Here is a 19836-nt window from a genome sequence, read left to right as displayed (position 1 = left end):
GAGGTAAGAAATTAATTCTGATTTTTTGCACAGGGCCAAAGACCGATATTTCGGTTTAATTGAATTTTCATTGTCACTGAAGTTTCATTAGCACTGAATTATCTTGTATTATATTTTTTGTGGGAGTTTACACCAGAGTCAGATTGCGATTCTCATTTTTATTGTCATCAAATTTAATTGCTAGGGAGGTTACACTTAGCTCAATGACCATTAGCATTCATAAATAATATTGTTCTTAAAAAAATTTCTCCAGAAAGGTTACACTTAGCTCAATGATCATTAGCAGTCTTAAATAATATTCTTTTAAATTTCGGTGGAGTGGTTACACCATTGAGAATGACATGCTGCGTTCTGTTATCTAGGAACTCTTCAATCCAATCACACAATTGGTCTGATAGTCCATATGCTCTTACTTTGTTCATTAAACGACTGTGAAGAACTGTATCGAACGCCTTGCGGAAGTGAAGAAACACGGCATCTACCTGTGAACCCGTGTCTATGGCCCCCTGAGTCTCGTCCATAATTGCGAAACTGTTGCCGGTGCAGGAATTTGAGCACGAAGCGATCTCTCGATTATGTCGCATAAATGTTCGATGCGATTAGTATCGGGCTATCTGGATGGCCAAATCTTTGGCTCTAATTGTTCAGAAAGTTCTTCAAACTAGTCGCGAACAACTGTGGTCCGATGTCACGACACATTGCCATCCATAAAAATTCCATTGTTGTTTGGGAACATGGAATCCACAAATGGCTGCAATGGTCTCCAAGTACCTGAACATAACCAATTTGTCAGCGATCCGATCCGTTTGACAAGATGACCCAGTCCATTCAATGTAAACACAGCTTCCACCATTATGGAACTGAGACGCCCGCTAAACCCGCAGGGCAGAACAGGTGATTAAGATTGTGGTAAGGGCCGAATAAGGTGTCGGTCAGGTTCACTCAAAATTGTAGTTTACTGTAATTTAATAACACCTTTAAACCAAAACGGCACATAGCCGAACCTTTAGAACTACGAGTTTCAAAAAGGCAATAATTGCACGGCTGATGACCTTCAAACAAGAAATCTTAAAAATCAACAAAATAAAAATGCAGTTAAAATAGCAAATAAAATAATTAGAATACGTATGGTATCACAGTCTGGAAAGCCTCAAGGCAAAAGTAGATAGAACAAACATATGCAATATGCAATGCAAGCGGCTGAGCGCCACAATTAAATATGAAAATTTTAAAATATATTACCATAATCTTTTAAGGCAGAAGGCCGCCATGTTTTTGCTTAAAGGGTAATTTCAAGAATAAGGTTTTAAGCGGCTTAAGGCCCACAATTGATTTTTCAAAATTCAAAATACATGACGTCCAGTAAAGACAAGAATTTTTTAAATCATTGGCTATGATAGATTGTTAACAGAGAATTAAACACCGGTGAGAAGGACAATAAAGGGAACGGCACTCAGAAGCCTCCAGGGAGGTCGGGTTCAGGTGATACACGTGGTGAGCCCAGCTACACTTGATCCGTCGGATCCCAACCAGGGGACAGCCACGGACCGACCGACACAACGACTTGCTTGCCACCAATCAGTACATGAGAACTCAAACACAAAAGGTTACGAACGTGATTATCCACAATGAAATATGTATTAACTGTCAAAATTACACACCATGTGGGCAGCGACAACGGGTGAGGAAAGGACGCTGCCTGAAATTATGTTAGTGGCCATGGCAGGTAGGCGGAACACTAACGGCCACAAGGCAGAAAATTCCGCTGGTGCACTCGAATTGTAGTCAACCAATATAGTTGATTGCACCTCATGGCGACCAAATTTCAGCAATAGAAACACTCGGCGTTGCTCACAGGAAAGCCTCCCCAACAGCGAACCACCGAAATGAACCACACAACATGAATGCACATGGCTAGGGTAGTTGAAACCACTACTCAACTCTTACGTCCTGGCCGGCCGGTGTGGCCGTGCGGTTCTAGGCGCTTCAGTCTGGAACCGCGTGACCGCTACGGTCTCAGATTCGAATCCTGCGTTTGGCATGGATGTGTGTGATGTCCTTAGGTTAGTTAGGTTTAAATAGTTCTAAGTTCTAGGGGACTGATGACCACAGATGTTGAGTCCCATAGTGCTCAGAGCCATAGCCAATTATTGATAAGTGTCGCGACCGTATAGTCGTCGCGGATTTCCCGCCCCAACAGGAATATGGACCGCGCGCCACACTCGCGCGAGATACATCCGTTTTCCTTCCGTTTGGATACGTATCATTTCTGAAGGGAATACTACAATGAACTGATTTACGAGAAAAGAACAAGAGATGCAAATATACCCAGCGCAGAGAAGCTGCACGTGGATACTAAAGGAACAATACTTGATTTCTTTACACGTTGTTTAAGCACAATTTCCAAAATTTAACGTAATTTAGAACGGAAGCAAGTACTGAAGATTGTACTGAATGGCTTCCAACGTAGAAATCTCTTTCTCTATTGGCCATCATCAAAATGGTTCAAATGGCTCTGAGCACTATGGGACTCAACTGCTGAGGTCATTAGTCCCCTAGAACTTAGAACTAGTTAATTTTGTAAGGACTCTCCCAATGAATCTCAACCTGGTACCCGCCTTACCAACAATTAATTTTATATGATCATTCCACTTCAAATCGTTCCGCACGCACACTCCCAAATATTTTACAGAAGTAACTGCTACCAGTGTTTGTTCCGCTATCATATAATCATACAATAAAGGATCCTTCTTTCTATGTATTCGCAATACATTACATTTGTCTATGTTAAGGGTCAGTTGCCACTCCCTGCACCAAGTGCCTATCCGCTGCAGATCTTCCTGCATTTCGCTACAATTTTCTAATGCTGCAACTTCTCTGTATACTACAGAATCATCCGCGAAAAGTCGCATGCAACTTCCGACACTATCTACTAGGTCATTTATACATATTGTGAAAAGCAATGGTCCCATAACACTCCCCTGTGGCACGCCAGAGGTTACTTCAACGTCTGTATACGTCTCTCCATTGATAACAACATGCTGTGTTCTGTTTGCTAAAAACTCTTCAATCCAGCCACACAGCTGGTCATGGCTGGTAATGGCAGTCGAGCAAAGATACTACGACACTGGATATATCGATGCACGCTGCTAGTGCCGGTCACGGTCAGGAAGACCAGCAACTCACTGACAGTAGTAATTTAAATTAAGGTAGTGAGGCGGAAGTACGTTATAAACAGGGTGTAAAATACATGATGGCGGGAACACGAGCCACACACGACTCAGAACCACCACTACCTTGTTCAGTGCCTTGTTGACAACTTGGGTCCGTGACTGCGTGTGGTCTGCGCTACACTCTAACCCTACCATCAGCTTTTACCAACTTAAATCTGAACTCAGATGACTAGACCATGGTTTTCCAGTATTCTAGGGTCAAATCAATATTGTCATGAGGCCAAGAGAGACGCTACAGGCGATGCACTGCTATTAGCAAAGGCACTCGTATCGGCCGTCTGCTGCCACAGCCGATTAACGCTAAATTTCGACGCACTGTCCTATCGGATACGTTGATCGTACATCCCACATTGATATCTGCGGTTATTTCACGCACTGTTGCTTGTGTGTTAGGAATGACACCTTTATGGAATCGCAACGGCCCTCGGCCGTTAAGTGTAGGCTTGAGCCTCTGCATTGTACGTGGTGAGAGATAATGCCAAAAATGCGGTAATGTTTCGCACGCTCTTGACACCGTAGATCTCGAAATATTGAATTTTCCAACGGTTTCGAAATGCAATGTTCCAAGCGTCTAGCTCCAACAAACATTCCGCGTTTAGGCTACGGCCACACGAGCGTTTTTTTCACGCGCGTTTCTGCCGGCGTTCACGCCGACATTATAGACCACAGCGTGTTGAATGGGGCTGGCCATACGAGGCGTTTTCGCACGCCGCGCGCCCGCCAACTTCGGCGTTCACGCTGAGCGAACGCTCTCGGGTGCATTCGTTCTGCGTGTTTTTCACGCTGGGCGCTGGCAACACGGGCGGGAGACATGCTGCGGCAGAGTCCGGAACCTCAGCCCTATCCTCCGACGCTTACCGACAATTACCGAACTAAAATCGTAGCGATGCCAACATATGCAACAATGCGTGGAGCGGTATTATTTCAATAGGTATTTCATAATAAAGAACATATGTAGTCTAACAATGCGTGGTGCGATATTATAAAAAGTAGGTATTTCATAATGAAGTAGCCACACATGTCTAATTTTTGGTTTTATAACATGTCAAATGCGTGATAAATGTACGTGGTTTGAAAGCCAAAGTACGAGATTTTAGTTGTTTATGTACGAAGAAAATAGTTCTATGGTTGGCAACCCTGCTCGGCAGCTCGCCGTTCAGTTTACAGACAGACTTTGCCGTCCTCGCTTCGTTGTCATTGTAGCAGTCTTCTTGTATTTTATAAAGTGCCAGTGACAGTGAAATCATTATCATGGAACTGCAGAAACATCCATGGCTGTACAATACAAGGGATCCGGAATACAAAATTAGAGAAAGAAAAAGAGAATCGTGGCGAGCAGTTACAGCGGCCGTTCTGGGAGAAAAATGAGATGGAATGGATAACAAGCAAAAATCAGATCTAGGTTAATACAGACAGTAAATATTTTATTAATTGCTATAAACAGTGTACAATGAAGGTTACTGCGAGTTTTTCTTCTGCACTGATACATTCCCTCCTGTTCGTGTTCCTTTTAGAAATTTTCTCTCCAATCGTATTCAGAAGCATTTCAAATGGGTTAACCGACATCCTGTAGTATTCAAAGAACTTGTCTGGATTTGCCTTCAGTTTGTTGTGTAGAAGCACGAACTTTCCTTTAGTTGATCTGTCGCTTAATATGGGATTAATCCAGTATTTTTTTCCCTGCTTCCGACGCCTATGTACAACTAACGCAGCACATACTGCAAGAACCGCGTTCTTGTTTGATGTATTTCCGCTCATAGTTGACACTAAACTGCGCACAGTAGATGTTGTCACAGCTTGCACCAAAGCACTACTGGCGTTTCGCTGGGCTTGACTCCGCGTGAGAGGCGGCCATGTGGCCGCGCGTGCTGCGTGAATTCTGGCAGAAGCGCGCGTGGAAAAAACGCTCGTGTGGCCGTAGCCTTTAGAGGCTGTTTATTCCCGTCGCGCCGCCATAATCATGTTGGAAACTTTTCTCGTGACTCGCCTGAGTATAAATGGTAGCTCCTTCAACGCGCTGCCTTTTTATACCTTTCGTATGCGATTCTACTGCCATCTGTATATGTGCATATCAGTATCCCATAACCTCAGTCACCTGAGTGTGTTTAAGGCTGAATGATTGAGACTTCATATGACCAACTGAATATTGTTAGCGACGAATACGGTGAGGTTTGAGATACTTTCTGCATTCCAGCTAGATTCGTGCAGACGTCATTGATGCAGTTTCCACAGATTTTGTTCCACAGTGGGGTGCTGCAATTTTCTGAGGACTGTTGTTGTGGAAGACGGGCTGACCACGCGTTCCGAGCTGGGCTTGAAGACCGTGGCCTTGTTTGGTACCTAACGCATTCGGTAAATGTTACTTTCTGTCGATACTTCATTGCGCTGATGTTCCTCACGGTTGCTATGTGCCGGTGACGAGGTGTTCGTGAGCAGTTCTGTTCTGTCAGCGGTTATGGTGGGTTTGTGTTTGTTCATTTTGTGTTCTGCTACTCCTTCTTCCAGGGACACTTTTAGTAGTTGATTTTACTAAATCAATGATCAAAGACTGTGCTTCTAAGCAGAAATGGATGACTCCAAAATTAGATCTAAATTAGATATAAATATTGTAACTGCAAAGGTGGTATAGGAATATAGAGACAACTGATAATGTGATGAAAATGTGTAAATGGTGTCCTAGGTTGATTTTGTTTACTTACTCGTGAAATTTAAAAATAACTGCATTTCTAGTATCGGTGTTCAATGATAGGCATTCATTTTTGCGCTAGTAAAGATACATCCTGTAATTAATGCATCAAGTAAAATGAAATTTTACATATTTTTTATTGCGTCCGCAAATGTTGGAACTGCTTTCATACCAAAACACACTGGGTCAGCTGAGTAATTGTAAGTATTATCTAAGAATGGTCATAAGAAATACGTCTCTTTGATATAGTACGGGTGCGCTACGAGTAAAGTACAAACAAATACCACCCGCGTGGCCAAAACCATGAAGCAAGATCAAGTGCACTCGTGATTTCATACACTGCATGAGCAAGTAGGTACGGCAGGGATGTGAAAGTGGATATTTTTTAATGAAAAAGAAACCGCCGATATTGGCAAATTTTTTCTTCTTTTGTTGTAGCCATAAAGGTCACCAAATTAGGGCTTAAATACACAGATTTATTTACATGAAATGCATGAGATAGTATGTTATGTTTACTACAGTATACAGGGGATAGGCAAAATAAAGTGAACACCTGTACTTACTTGGGAATGGTTTATTAATAAGGGTTTGCACACCCATTTGCCCGTGATACAGCTGCGAGTCTTCTTGGAATACTGGCATATAACGATTGTATAGTCTCCAGTGGAATGTTATGCTACTCTTCGATCAGAACCTCTTCTAACTCCTGTAGTGGCGAGGGAGAGAAAAATCTGCTCTGGAGTCTGTGTTGGGTTGGCAGAAGAGCCAACACCGTGTTACTAGTAGAGGCCGAAATGCACGCGTTTTAGCTCACGCAGGCTGGCGTGAGGAGGGAAGGACTATACTGACTTGAGGTCTGGAACATGACAAGGAATTAGAATTCAGAAAGCGGACGTAATTAGTTTGATACTTTAATCCATTAATGATGAACGTCGCTCTTGACGGTACATGATTGACAATATTATCTGCTCAGATCTTGAAGTACTTATAGTAACTGAATATGGCGCCTTGCTAGGTTGTAACAAATGACGTAGCTGAAGGCTACGCTAAAATTTCGTCTCTGCAAATGAGAGCGTATGTAGACAGTGAACCATCGCTAGCAAAGTCGGCTATACACCTGGCGCGAGTGCTAGGGAGTCTCTCTAGACTAGACCTGCCGTGTGGCGGCGCTCGGTCTGCAATCACTGATAGTGGCGACAGGCGGGTCCGACGTATACTAACGGACCGCGGCCGATTTAAAGGCTACCACCTAGCAAGTGTGGTGTCTGGCGGTGACACCACAGTCTGCGCCCCAATACCGCCCATAAGGGCTCGATAATGTTAAAGTCCAGGGACTGTGCTGGCCAGGGAAGGCGCTGCAGTTCATTTGCATGTTCCTCGTATCACGATTGTACTGTGCTGGCTGTGTGAATGGATGCGTTACTGTCCTGAAATATGGCACGATTGTTGGGAAACACCATTTGAATCATGGGGTGCACCTGATCACCTAGAATGTTCACATAATCGTTGGCTGTAACATGGCCTCTGAACGTAATGATCAGATCAGCAGAATGCCATGATATGGCTGTCCACACCATCACACTTCCATCTCCATGCTTAAGCGTTCGAATCAAGCAATCCCGGTCCGATGTTGGAAATAACGAAAACGTTGATTCGTCGGACCATATGACGTGTTTCCACTGATCAGCCGTCCAGCGTTTATGCTCCTGACACCATGTTTTGTGCTTCTTTGGGTTGGTTGTCGTCACTAGTGGTTTCGGAAATGCAGCTCGTTCATGAATATTCGTTTTATGGAGTTCTCGGCGGACAGTGTCGATAGATACGGGGTCTGCAGTCACTTTAGAAGCCGTATGTTTTGCGTTGTTTTGAGACAATTCGTGTTAGCGAAGAACGATATCTGTCATTTAGTTTTAATTTGCGCCCACTATTACGTTTACACGTTGATGTCTTTCAGTGTTTTGGGCAGGCTGTCATGACTGTTGAAACAGTTGCTCTTGAAACATTCAATATGTTGAGTGTCTTGGTTACTGATGCTCCACGTAGTCGGGCTCCCACAATCGGCCCTCTTCGGAACTCTGTTAGGTCTATCATTGCACGTCGATCTCGGCCTCTGAATGCAAATACGAAGTGTGCACTACTGGTAACCAACCCGCACTGATGCCTAGTCCATACTGAACGCCCACAGTCCAGCGCGACACGTACCTTACCTGCGTTGTAGACCGTCAAACACAACCATGCCATTACTACCACTGTTCACATCATTTTGCCTATCCCCTGTATGTGGTGCTGAACATGCGTGACACGGTACCTTGTATGCTGGAGAGCGACTCGTAGTCACATCTGCGCCTTTCATGTCCAATGCCTTACCAGCTGCTTTCATAATTGTACGTACTGCTTATTGACTGGTTTACATAGAGCATCTGGTGACCAAGACCTAAGTTCTTGAAACTCTTCTTGATATGTTGAAACTACACTACTGGCCAATAAAATCGCTACACCAAGAAGAAATGCAGATGATCAACGAGTGTTCATTGGACAAATATATTATAGTAGAACTGACATGTTATTACATTTTCACGCAATTTGGGTGCATAGGTCCTGAGAAATCAGTGCCCAGAACAACCACTTCTGGCTGTAATAACGGCCTTGAAACGCTCAAACACAGCTTGGATGGCGTGTACAGGTACAGCTGCCCATGCAGCTTCAACACGATAACACAGTTCATCAAAAGTAGTGACTGGCGTATTGCGACGAGCCAGTTGCTCGGCCACCATTGACCAGACGACTTCAATTGGAGAGAGATCTGGAGAATGTGCTGGCCAGGGCGGCAGTTGAACATTTTCTGTATACAGAAAGGCCCGTACAGGACCTGCAACATGCGGTCTTGCATTGTCCTGCTGAAATGTAGGGTTTCGCAGGGATCGAATGAAGGGTAGAGCCACAGCTCGTAACACATCTGAAATGTAACGTCCTCTGTTCAAAATGCCGTCAATGCAAACAAGAGGTGACCGAGACGTGTAACCAATGGCACCCCATACCATCACGCCGGGTGATAAGCCAGTATGGCGATGACGAATACACGCTTCCAATGTGCGTTCACCGCAATGTCGACAAACACGGATGCGACCATCATGATGCTGTAAACAGAACCTTGATTCATCCGAAAATATGACGTTTTGCCATTCGTGCACCCAGGTTCGTCGTTGAGTACACCATCGCAGACGCTCCTGTCTGTTATGCAGCGTCAAGGGTAACCGCTGCCATGGTGTCTGAGCTGATAGTCTATGCTGCTGCAAACGTCATCGAACTGTTCGTGCAGATGGTTGTCTTGCAAACGTCCCCATCTGTTGATTCAGGAATCGAGACGTGGCCGCACGATCCATTACAGCCATGCGGGTAAGATGCCTGTCATCTCGACTGCTAGTGATACGAGGCCGTTGGGATCCAGCATGGCGTTCCGTATTACCCTCCTGAACCCACCAGTTCCTTATTCTACTAACAGACATTGGATCTCGACCAACGCGAGGAGCAATGTCGCTATTCGATAAACCGCAATCGCGATAGGCTACAATCCGACCTTTATCAAAGTCGGAAACGTGATGGTACGCATTCTCCTCCTTACACGAGGCATCACAACAACGTTTCACCAGGGAACGCCGGTCAACTGCTGTTTGTGTATGAGAAATCGGTTGGAAACTTTCCTCATGTCAGCACGTTGTAGGTGTCGCCACCGGCGGCAACCTTCTGTGAATGCTCTGAAAAGCTAATCATTTGCATGTCACAGCATCTTCTTCCTGTCGGTTAAATTTCTCGTGTGTAGCACGTCATCTTCGTGGTGTAGCAATTTTAATGGCCAGTAGTGTATAGGGCAGAGATTTCTGAAGTAGTAATTGCTTATCTAGAGAACCGTTTTTAATTATTTGTAGGTTGTTCGTAGCACTTACGTGGAAGAAACAGCTCTTCCTCTGAAGAGGATGAAATCAAACAGCACGTTACGTTTCGTCATCTCTAGCTTTTCATCTTGTCTCAGAAATTATTGACCTAAAAAAGGTGTCCAAAGGGACGTACCGGGTGTGATGTTGTAGAAAAAATTGTTTAAATGGCTCTAAGCACTATGGGACTTAATATCTGAGGTCATCAGTCCCCTAGACGTAGAACTGCTTAAACCTAAGTAGCCTAAGGACATCGCACACATCCGTGCGCGAGTCAGGATTCGAATCTGCAACCGTAGCAGCAGCGCAGTTCCGGACTGAAGCGCCTAGAATCGCTCGGCCACAGCGATGTTATAGACACCGGCTGTTTGTAAATCTAACGTTTCCGTTCTATAAGATACTTGATCTAGCATTACAACTTCATCGGAAACATACTGTGTGTAACTTACAAATGTTTCTGTTCGCTATGAGCCGTCTCGGAGTTTGTAGAATGAACGAGACCATTCTGCATTTTTTTTTCTCTCGTCAATCCTTTTCGTACAAAAATACCTATCCGAGAAAAAAGAAAAATACGATGGATCGAAGTATAGCTTACACTCGTGGCGGAAAGAGATAACATAATCCTCGGTGGAAACCAACCCACATAAACTTCGACACAAGCTGGCGTTATCGGGCGGAAAAGTGGCGGGGAAGAGATCGTAAAGAACGAATTCTCCCGAACTGCCGTCCAGGAGACGCCGAAGCGTACGGCGGCCGCGACCAGTAAAGTTGAGGATTAAAGGCGTTTCCGCGGCGGGCGAATCGTTGTTTATTTGGGTGTGCGGGCGCGTCACTTAGTCGTGTGACCGGCAGAGGAACAGGTAAGGAGAAGCCGGGGGGGGGGGGGGGGGGGCGAGCGAGCTGGGAGCAGATACGGAGCTGTTTATGCGCGGTGGCCGGAGAGCGTATCTGATGGGTCCGTGGTACGGGTCCTCACCAGCTGCGCAGGGCAGCAGGCCGTTCCGCGGTGACCGAGAGCGCTCCTGCCCTGACCACAAATTGGCTCCTGAAGCCGGGGCGGGAATCAGGTACGCGAGTTTAGGAGACTTCACGGCCGCTGGCTGTCGGCACTGCGACTTCTTAATGCGCGACGCACGGCTGCTGCGTTTTGTATCTCAGGCCAAAGGCGTTTCTTTGTATCACCAATTTTATTTAGCCACCGCATAGTTTATTTTACATATCTTATAACTGTGTACGTTCGGATTCAGGCACGTCACTTCCAGGAGAGACAGAGACAGAGAGAGAGAGAGAGAGAGAGAGAGAGAGAGGGAGAGAGAGAGAGAGAGAGAGAGAAAGAAATACCAGGAGTTATCATCGGCAACTTATAAGTCTATCCAGTAGCATAAAAGCAGTCAACAAAAGCTTGTTTGATACATTTATTTCACCGGCTAGATAGGCGCCTTCAGACTCTCTCTCACATTCAGTCAGACATATTAAATGGGTCAATGTTGAGCTGGCAGAAGAGCCAACACCGCGTTACTAGTGGAGGCCGAAATGCACGCGTTTTAGTTCACGCAGGCTGGCGTGAGGAGGGAATGGCTATACTGACGTGAGGTCTGGAACATGACAAGGAATTAGAATTCAGAAAGCGGACGTAATTTGTTTGATACTTAACTTTAATCCATTAATGATGAACGTCGCTCTTGACGGTACATGATTCACACAATATTATCTGTTCAGAATAGTAACTGAATATGGCGCCTTGCTAGGTCGTAGCAAATGACGTAGCTGAAGGCTATGCTGAACTGTCGTCTCTGCAAATGAGAGCGTATGTAGACAGTGAATCATCGCTAGCAAAGTCCAACTGGGGCGAGTGCTAAGGAGTCTCTCTAGACTAGACCTGCCGTGTGGCAGCGCTCGGTCTGCAATCACTGATAGTGGCGACACGCGGGTACGACGTATACTAACGGACCGCGGCCGATTTAACGGCTACCACCTAGCAAGTGTGGTGTCTGGTGGTGACACCACAGTCAACATTACGCTATGTGTGACATACACTCAATCGCCAAAGAAACTGGTATAGGTATGCGTATTCAAATACAGAGATATTGAAACGTCCCCTTAGAAAAATTTTGAATTACTTGTGCTGGTAAACTACGTTATTTGATACAGAGACAGCTGACTAAAACTGAACGTACTCAGACATTTCTCTCTTTACTTATTCTGATCATCACTAAACTGACACACAATATTTTTTAGCGCAATGCAATCTGACTTTCAATAATCCCTACAAAAGAATGGCCCTGGCGAACAATAACCTATACCTTTCATGAATCACTCACCTGACAAAAATCTTCGTTACTTGAACTACTGCAATACAGCGAGCGCCATAACTGCCAGCTAAATAAAACATTCTAACTACTGAAGGCACTAACTACTGAAAGGCATAGTTAGCAAATGAAAGATTTTGATAGAGAACGAACAATGTATTTACCTTAATAGCGTTCAAAAGTCATAATATATAAATCAGTTCATGATATCCAGTCTTACAAATTTCCTCTTTCTGACGGACGCACGTCCAGATCGTCCGCTCTCAAAACTCTGCCCACGTCAATCACTGCTGGCGGCTCACCTCCAACTGCACAACGCTACGTGCTGTTCATATCCAACTGCCAAACACTACAATAGCGAATATTCCAGCAATGCCAACCAGCCACAGACTGCACACAGCACAGTCACTGATTTTCATACAGAGCGCTACGTGGCGTTACCAACATAAAAACCTAAACAGCATACTTACATAGCCCCCAAGCTCCCCACAAAAATTTTAAAAATTGTTTTGCGCAGTGCCCAATACTTATGTAACAAGGCTGTTTAGGTTTTTACGTTGGTAACGCCACGTAACGCTCTGTATGAAAATCACTGACTGTGCTGTGCAGTCTGTGGCTGGTTGGCATTGTTGGAATATTCGCTATCGTAGTGTTGAGCAGTTGGATGAGAACAGCGCGTAGCGTTGCGTAGTTGCAGGTGAGCCGCCAGCAGTGGTGGATGTGGGGACAGAGATGGCAGAGTTTTGAGAGCGGACAATAGGGACGTGTGTCCGTCAGAAAGAGGAAATTTCTTAAGACTCGATATCATGAACTGATATATATATATATATATATATATATATATATATATATATATATATATATATAATGACTTTTGAACGCTATTAAGGTAAATACATTGCTGGTTCGCTATCAAAATCTTTCATTTGCTAACTATGCCTATCAGTAGTTACTGCCTTCCGTAGTTAGAATCTTTTATTTAGCTGGCAGTATTCGCGCTCGCTGTATTGCAGTAGTTCGAGTAACGAAGATATTTGCGAGGTGAGTGATTCATGAAAGGTATAGGTTATTGTTAGTGAGGGCCATTCTTTTGCAGGGATTATTGAAAGTCAGATCGCGTTGCGCTAAAAAATAACGTGTGTCAGTTTTGTGACGATCAGAATAAGTAAAGAGAGAAATGTCCGAGTACGTTCAGTTTTACTCAGCTGTCTCTGTAGAAGTTTCAAATGGTTCAAATGGCTCTGAGCACTATGGGGCTTAACATCTATGGTCATCAGTCCCCTAGAACTTAGAACTACTTAAACCTAACTAACCTAAGGACAGCACACAACACCCAGCCATCACGAGGCAGAGAAAATCCCTGACCCCGCCGGGAATCGAACCCGGGAACCCGGGTGTGGGAAGCGAGAACGATACCGCACGACCACGAGATGCGGGCATGTAGAAGCTTACCAGCACAGTAATTCATAACTTTTCTAAGGGGACGTTTCAATATGTAAACAGGCTGAATACGGTGTTCCGGTTGCAGGTGTCTGGTGCAGTTGTCAGATCGGGCACCGCTGCTGCAGTGGCAGGTTATCAAGATTTAAGTGAGTTTTTAAGGTGGTGTTGTAGTCTGCGCACGAGCGATGGGACACAGCATCTCCGAAGTAGCGATGTAATTGGGATTTTCCCGTACGACCACTTCACGAATGTACCGTGAATATCAGGAATCCAGTAAAACATCGAATCTCAGACATCGCTGCGGCCGGAGAAAAGATCCTGCAAGACCGTGACCAACAGAGCCTTACTCCTCGCCTGGGCCCGTCAGTACCGGCATTGGACTGTTGATGACTGGAAACATGTTGCCCGGTCGGACGAGTCTCGTTTCAAATTGTATCGAACGGATGGACGTGAAGAGGTATGGAGACAACCTCATGAATCCGTGGACCCTGCATGTCAGCAGGGGACATTTCAAGCTGGTGGGGGCTCTGTATGGTGTGTGTGCAGTTGGAGTGATATGGGGCCGCTGATATGTCTAGATACTACTCTGACAGGTGAGACGTACGTAAGCACCCTGTCTGGTCGCCTGCTTCCATTCATGTCAGTTGTGTATTCCGACGGACTTGGACAATTCCAGCAGGACAATGCGACACCCCACACGTCCAGAAACGCTACAGAGTGGCTCCAGGCTTTAAACACTTCCACTGGCCACCAAACTCCCCAGACAGAAACATTATTGAACTTATCTGGGATGACTTGCAACGTGATGTTCAGAAGTGATCTCCACCCCCAGGTACTGTTGCGGATTGTTGGACAGCCCTGCAGGATTCGCGGTGTCAGTTCCCTCCAGCACTGCTTCAGACATTAGTAGAGTCCATGCCACGTCATGTTGCAGCACTTCTGCGTGCTCGCGGGGGCCCTACACGATATTATGTAGGTGTACCAGTTTCTTTGGCTTTTCAGTGTGAGACACTACTGAGTTTTTTTTATCTATCTATGGTGCACGGCGTTGAGTACTTTCTGTACCACTGTTATCGCCCCCCCCCCCCCCCCCCCCGCCACCCAGTGTCCTGTTCCCTCCCCTTGTTTCGGTCATGAGTGGTTTATTAGGAGAATAATTATTGTTTACAAGCCTCCGTGTATCCCGCCCGGATAACTGTGCGTGTTAAAAGTGCCGCTTCCCGGGACGGGGGAGGAGGGGTGGGGTGTAGCTATGTAGGTCGGTGTCAACAAAATATTTTCGCATTCGGTCGAGAAAGATGGTGATTGAAATTTCTTGAGAAGATTCTCTGCAACGAAAACGCCTTTGTTTTGCTGAGGTTCACCCCAAATCCTGTATCGTGTCCGGGGCACTGTCTCCCTTATTTCGGGAGGACACAGCAGATGCTGCTCTTCTTCAAACTGTTTCGATGTACTCTGTTAATCCTATCTGGTAGGGATGTCAGACTGAGCAGCAGCACTTCAAAAGAGGACGGACAAGCATTGTGTGGGCTGTCTCTTTAGTAGATCTGTTACTTTGTATAAGCGTTCTCCCAATAAAACGCAGTTCTTGCTTTGCCTTCCCCACAATATTTTCTGTGTGTTCTTTCCAATTTAAGTTGTTCGTAACTGTAATTCATAGCTGTTCAGTTGAATTTATGGCCTTTAGATTTGACTGATTTATCGTCCAACCGAAGTCCTTTCAGCACTCACGTGGATGACCTCACACTTCTCATTATTTAAGGTCAATTGCTATGTTTTGCACCATACAGATACATTTTCCAAATCGTTTTGTAATATTTTTTACCTTCTGATGACTTAAGTGGACGATAAACGACAGCATCATCTGCAAAGAACCTAAGACAGCTGCTCAGGTTTATATAGATATACATATAGCTAAGAAACAGCAGAGGAGCTATAACACGACCTTGGGAATGCCAGAGATCACTTCTATTTTACTCGATGACTTTCCATCAATTACTATGAATTATGGCTGGAAATCGCCTATCCAGACGCATAACTGAGATGATACTTCATAATCACGCAATATCACTTGTGTATGTAAGTTAACGAGCATTTCGCTCTCATTTAAGTATATGGCTGAAGGATCAGCCTTCAGCAGTTGTGGAACGAACCCAGTCGTCCAGGACCGTGTGCCACAAAGAGCGCAGTTTCGCCACGAGATGGGGAAACTCACAGGCGTCTATTGTGCTGTAGTGTGCGAGTGAGACAGACGAGAACCTACGACATAGGGAAACCCCGTAGAAGCCGTTTGTGGCCAGAGACACGTGTTAAATATGGCGGACCTAAGATCGGCCATAAAGGGAAACATTTATGGAAATTATTTAATTCTGTAGTAATTCAGGGAATGAAGTACAGTAGTTTTAATCTACCATGCTTCATAAATTATCATGGTGATCCCAATAAAACTTGAATAGTGATCATATCTATAATAGTTTAGGATTTACTCTTAAAGTGAAATTCACAAGTTTTGTAACAAAGGCCTGAATGCTAAAATGTGAACGCGTAAGTCGATTTTAGTGATCGACATTTCATATAAAGCGCATCATTAAAGTGACAAATGCTGTAAATATCAACTCTGTATCTTCATTTGTTTAAAAGATGTAGTAAATTTAAATTATCAATATTTTCAGTTAAGCATCAGATCATTTTCTCCACACAAAACACCTTATTGAATTAATATAATAGAATATTTGTTGTAAAGTTTAGTGCATAATAGTTACTTTGTTCTTTGTTTATTTATCAGGAATCAAAGTTAAGAGGGAAATTGTATTGGTTTTATGTAAAAGAATTTAACAATGGATATTACACTTACTTTATTTAGAATGTTAAATAATGTTGAATTACCTGAAGCCAATCAGATGGATGGCTTCAGGAAAGGGAACTGCCCTAGTCAGTTGAGCGAGGATGTTCGGCGCGCGGGAAAGGCGGCCGGGGACGGGCAGAGGGAGATTTCTGGTCTAGACACCAAAGAATACAGTTCGGTTGGAGACACCAAAGGGGACATTTCGGATTGAGACTCGAAAGCGGACAGTCGGTCTTTAGGCAGCCAGGAAGTGAAGCGTTGTGTGGTATCGCGGGACTTGGTCTTTGAGAGGTGAGCAGCCGGGCGCCTGGTGTGAACTCTAACTTTTCGTATAAATATCGAGGTGGAGTACTGGAATAGTGTTTCGCGATGAAATTGTGAATGATGGAGCTGTGTCAAATGGATATGCGCTCGATTGCAATAGAAATTCTAAATACGACCACTTTCGCTATTAGTTTGTTTTCTGAATAAACATTATTCTCACCAAATCGCAACTGTGTGGCCTGCATCATTTATGGGTCGTTAATTTAGTTCCCGATATTATTATTACTGTTATTATATGTCACATTAACTTTTTCATACAATTTCTCAAACTTGCCATCAGACGGACAATTTAACCAAAGCGTCACAAGTGTCTAATAAAGGGCGTGTAATGCGACACGTGCGGTTCAATCCCTAGACCAGAATGAGCCAAGACATTTCGACGAAGAGGAACCGCATGTGAGCCCGAACATCTTTGGGATGTTAGCTTGCAATTTGGGGGCTCGTCCGAGATAGGAATTTGGAAAGTGATAGTTGAGGGATATGAATCCTGCAAAGTGGGGGAACAGGACTGGATTTTGGAAAGTGTTAGCTGCGGAATATGAAGTCTGGAAAGTTGGATTTGAGTTCTGCAAAGTGTTTCCAAAAGTATTATCGGAACTTCGATAGGCAGGATCTCTCGCAAAAGTTAAATTCGAGTACGGTTCAGGACTGAATATTAGGTATCTTTAATAGCTGTGAAATTACAATTGTAATTCTCACAGTTAGCGACATTATGTGAGCTAGGTCCCAAGCTGTGGCAGTTTAGGCAGTTTGCGTGGGGGCTCTGAGTTACGAATTTTGCAACAGTTGTGTGCACCGAGTTTTAGCAGTGGTTATAAGTAAAAAAAAAGTAACATCGAAGAAGAGGCGACATCGAAAGCCCGTGGTTCGAGCCAGCAGCGGCATCTTCAACGGAGATCCATCGCGTAGCGGCGGTTGCAGTACCACAGCTGGGGCTACGAGATCTTCAGCGTCGGCTTCCACTGCAACATCGGCAGCAATACCATGGCAGAAGGATCCAGGACGACAAAGCTAAATACCTGCGCCGATAGCTAGGTTGTGTATGATACTGTAGTTCAATCGCCAATAATGGACGTCGTTAATATTAAGCAGTCGGCCAGTTGGTGTGGGTCCGAAAATACTAGAGCGCCTCTTAGCCCGAAGTCGGAGCTCACGAGCGCGATCGTCGGGGAATTTAGTAGGGCAAGTAGTCCGAAATCAGGCAAGGGAGATGAATTTTGGGGGAGACATGACGTCGCAATTAATGAAAATGGTAAGAGGATTGGGATTCAAAATTGATTCTGTTAAAACCGATATGGTTGACGTAAAATTAAAAAGAGCAAGGTAACTGATACAGGCCTACAACTGAAAGAGGGAGTGTAGGAAATACACTTGCTGTTTCCCGTCCTTGAACAGCTCACGCAGTGGTTAAAATTAAGTTCCTGACCACTGAATATTAGTGAAGTGACCCAATATCTTTTGTAAGTGCGCTTCTGAACATGTAATATTCTCTGATTAAAATGGCCGTGAAAAGGTGTATGTGACTCAATAACTCAATTACATCAGTTCTTAGGACAACAAATGGTTCAAATGGCTCTGAGCACTATGGGACTAAACTTCTGAGGTCATCAGTCCCCTAGAACGTAGAACTACTTGAACCTAACTAAACTAAGGACATCACACACATCCATGCCCGAGGCAGGATTCGAACCTGCGACCGTATTAGCACAGCAGATAACGCGATGTGACAAGAGCAAGTCAAAAAATGCAACGTCTCCTAAGCCACTCTAAATTATGTTATATAACATATTTTTCTTTCCTTTCATTGCTGCACTTTTTATCATTCTCGTAGCTGCAAATAATTTATACTCTTGGAATAAAAGGGTTGGGATCTAAGGGGCAATGACGTGGGTAGTGGTAAATATTTTACGTAAGTAAAAATATACTTTCGTCATTAATAGTGGATATCGTGTGATCCTACCGACTCGTCACTTATAGTTAATAGTTTTTATTTCAATAAAGCAGATTGATAATATTTAACTTTGAATTTACAACGGTGTCGCAAGCGGTGGGCGATACAATCGAAATCGTTTGCTGTATGCAAGGTCCATGTAAGCAGTTGATATAGATCACACGCCACTGCTATGGCAGTGACGGTCTACTATTATGCCGGTCTTGTACTGTGCTAGTTGTGTGTGGCAGAGGCTGGCAGGAGAGGCGCCTATACTCTCTTCTAGCAGAGGGCGCTCCTGTAGTGGTGCGGTCCTAGTCAGCCTAGTCAGGCTATTGGTTGACGTCGTCTCGCCGTCTTCTCTGCTCTTGCTTTCTTCGTCTTCTTGCCGGAGCCTGTCAATACGCCGGAACAGATACTTATTTACTTAATGCCCTAGAATTGGCGGCAACCATTTGTCTTCTTCTTCTTCCTCTTCTGCTTCTTCTTCTTGAGTTACGGCCTCTGTAGCCCCTTCGTGGACTGCATTTTCCTCTTCTTCCAGAAGCTTTTCAGTCTTTCTCTTCTCTCCCGCTCTTCCTCCGAGATCTTCAGTGTGCGTTTCTCCTGTCGGCTCCACTGGTGACTCTCTAATCTTTTCCTGTGTTCTTCTATCATTGATCTCCGCCATATTGGTATATGTACGAGGGCAGTTCAATAAGTAATGCAACACATTTTTTTTCTGAAACAGGGGTTGTTTTATTCAGTATTGAAATACACCAGGTTATTCGCCAATCTTTTAGCTACACAACACTATTTTTCAGCGTAATCTCCATTCAATGCTACGGCCTTACGCCACGTTGAAATGAGGGCCTGTATGCCTGCACGGTACCATTCCACTGGTCGATGTCGGAGCCAACGTCGTACTGCATCAATAACTTCTTCATCATCCGCGTAGTGCCTCCCACGGATTGCGTCCTTCATTGGGCCAAACATATGGAAATCCGACGGTGCGAGATCGGGGCTGTAGGGTGCATGAGGAAGAACAGTCCACTGAAGTTTTGTGAGCTCCTCTCGGGTGCGAAGACTTGTGTGAGGTCTTGCGTTGTCATGAAGAAGGAGAAGTTCGTTCAGATTTTTGTGCCTACGAACACG

The sequence above is a fragment of the Schistocerca serialis genome, chromosome 5 (genome assembly GCF_023864345.2).
Source record: "Schistocerca serialis cubense isolate TAMUIC-IGC-003099 chromosome 5, iqSchSeri2.2, whole genome shotgun sequence".
Classification (NCBI taxonomy): domain Eukaryota; kingdom Metazoa; phylum Arthropoda; class Insecta; order Orthoptera; family Acrididae; genus Schistocerca; species Schistocerca serialis.
The sequence above is the reverse complement of the archived record's forward strand: the minus strand, read 5'-3'. Positions refer to the sequence as shown.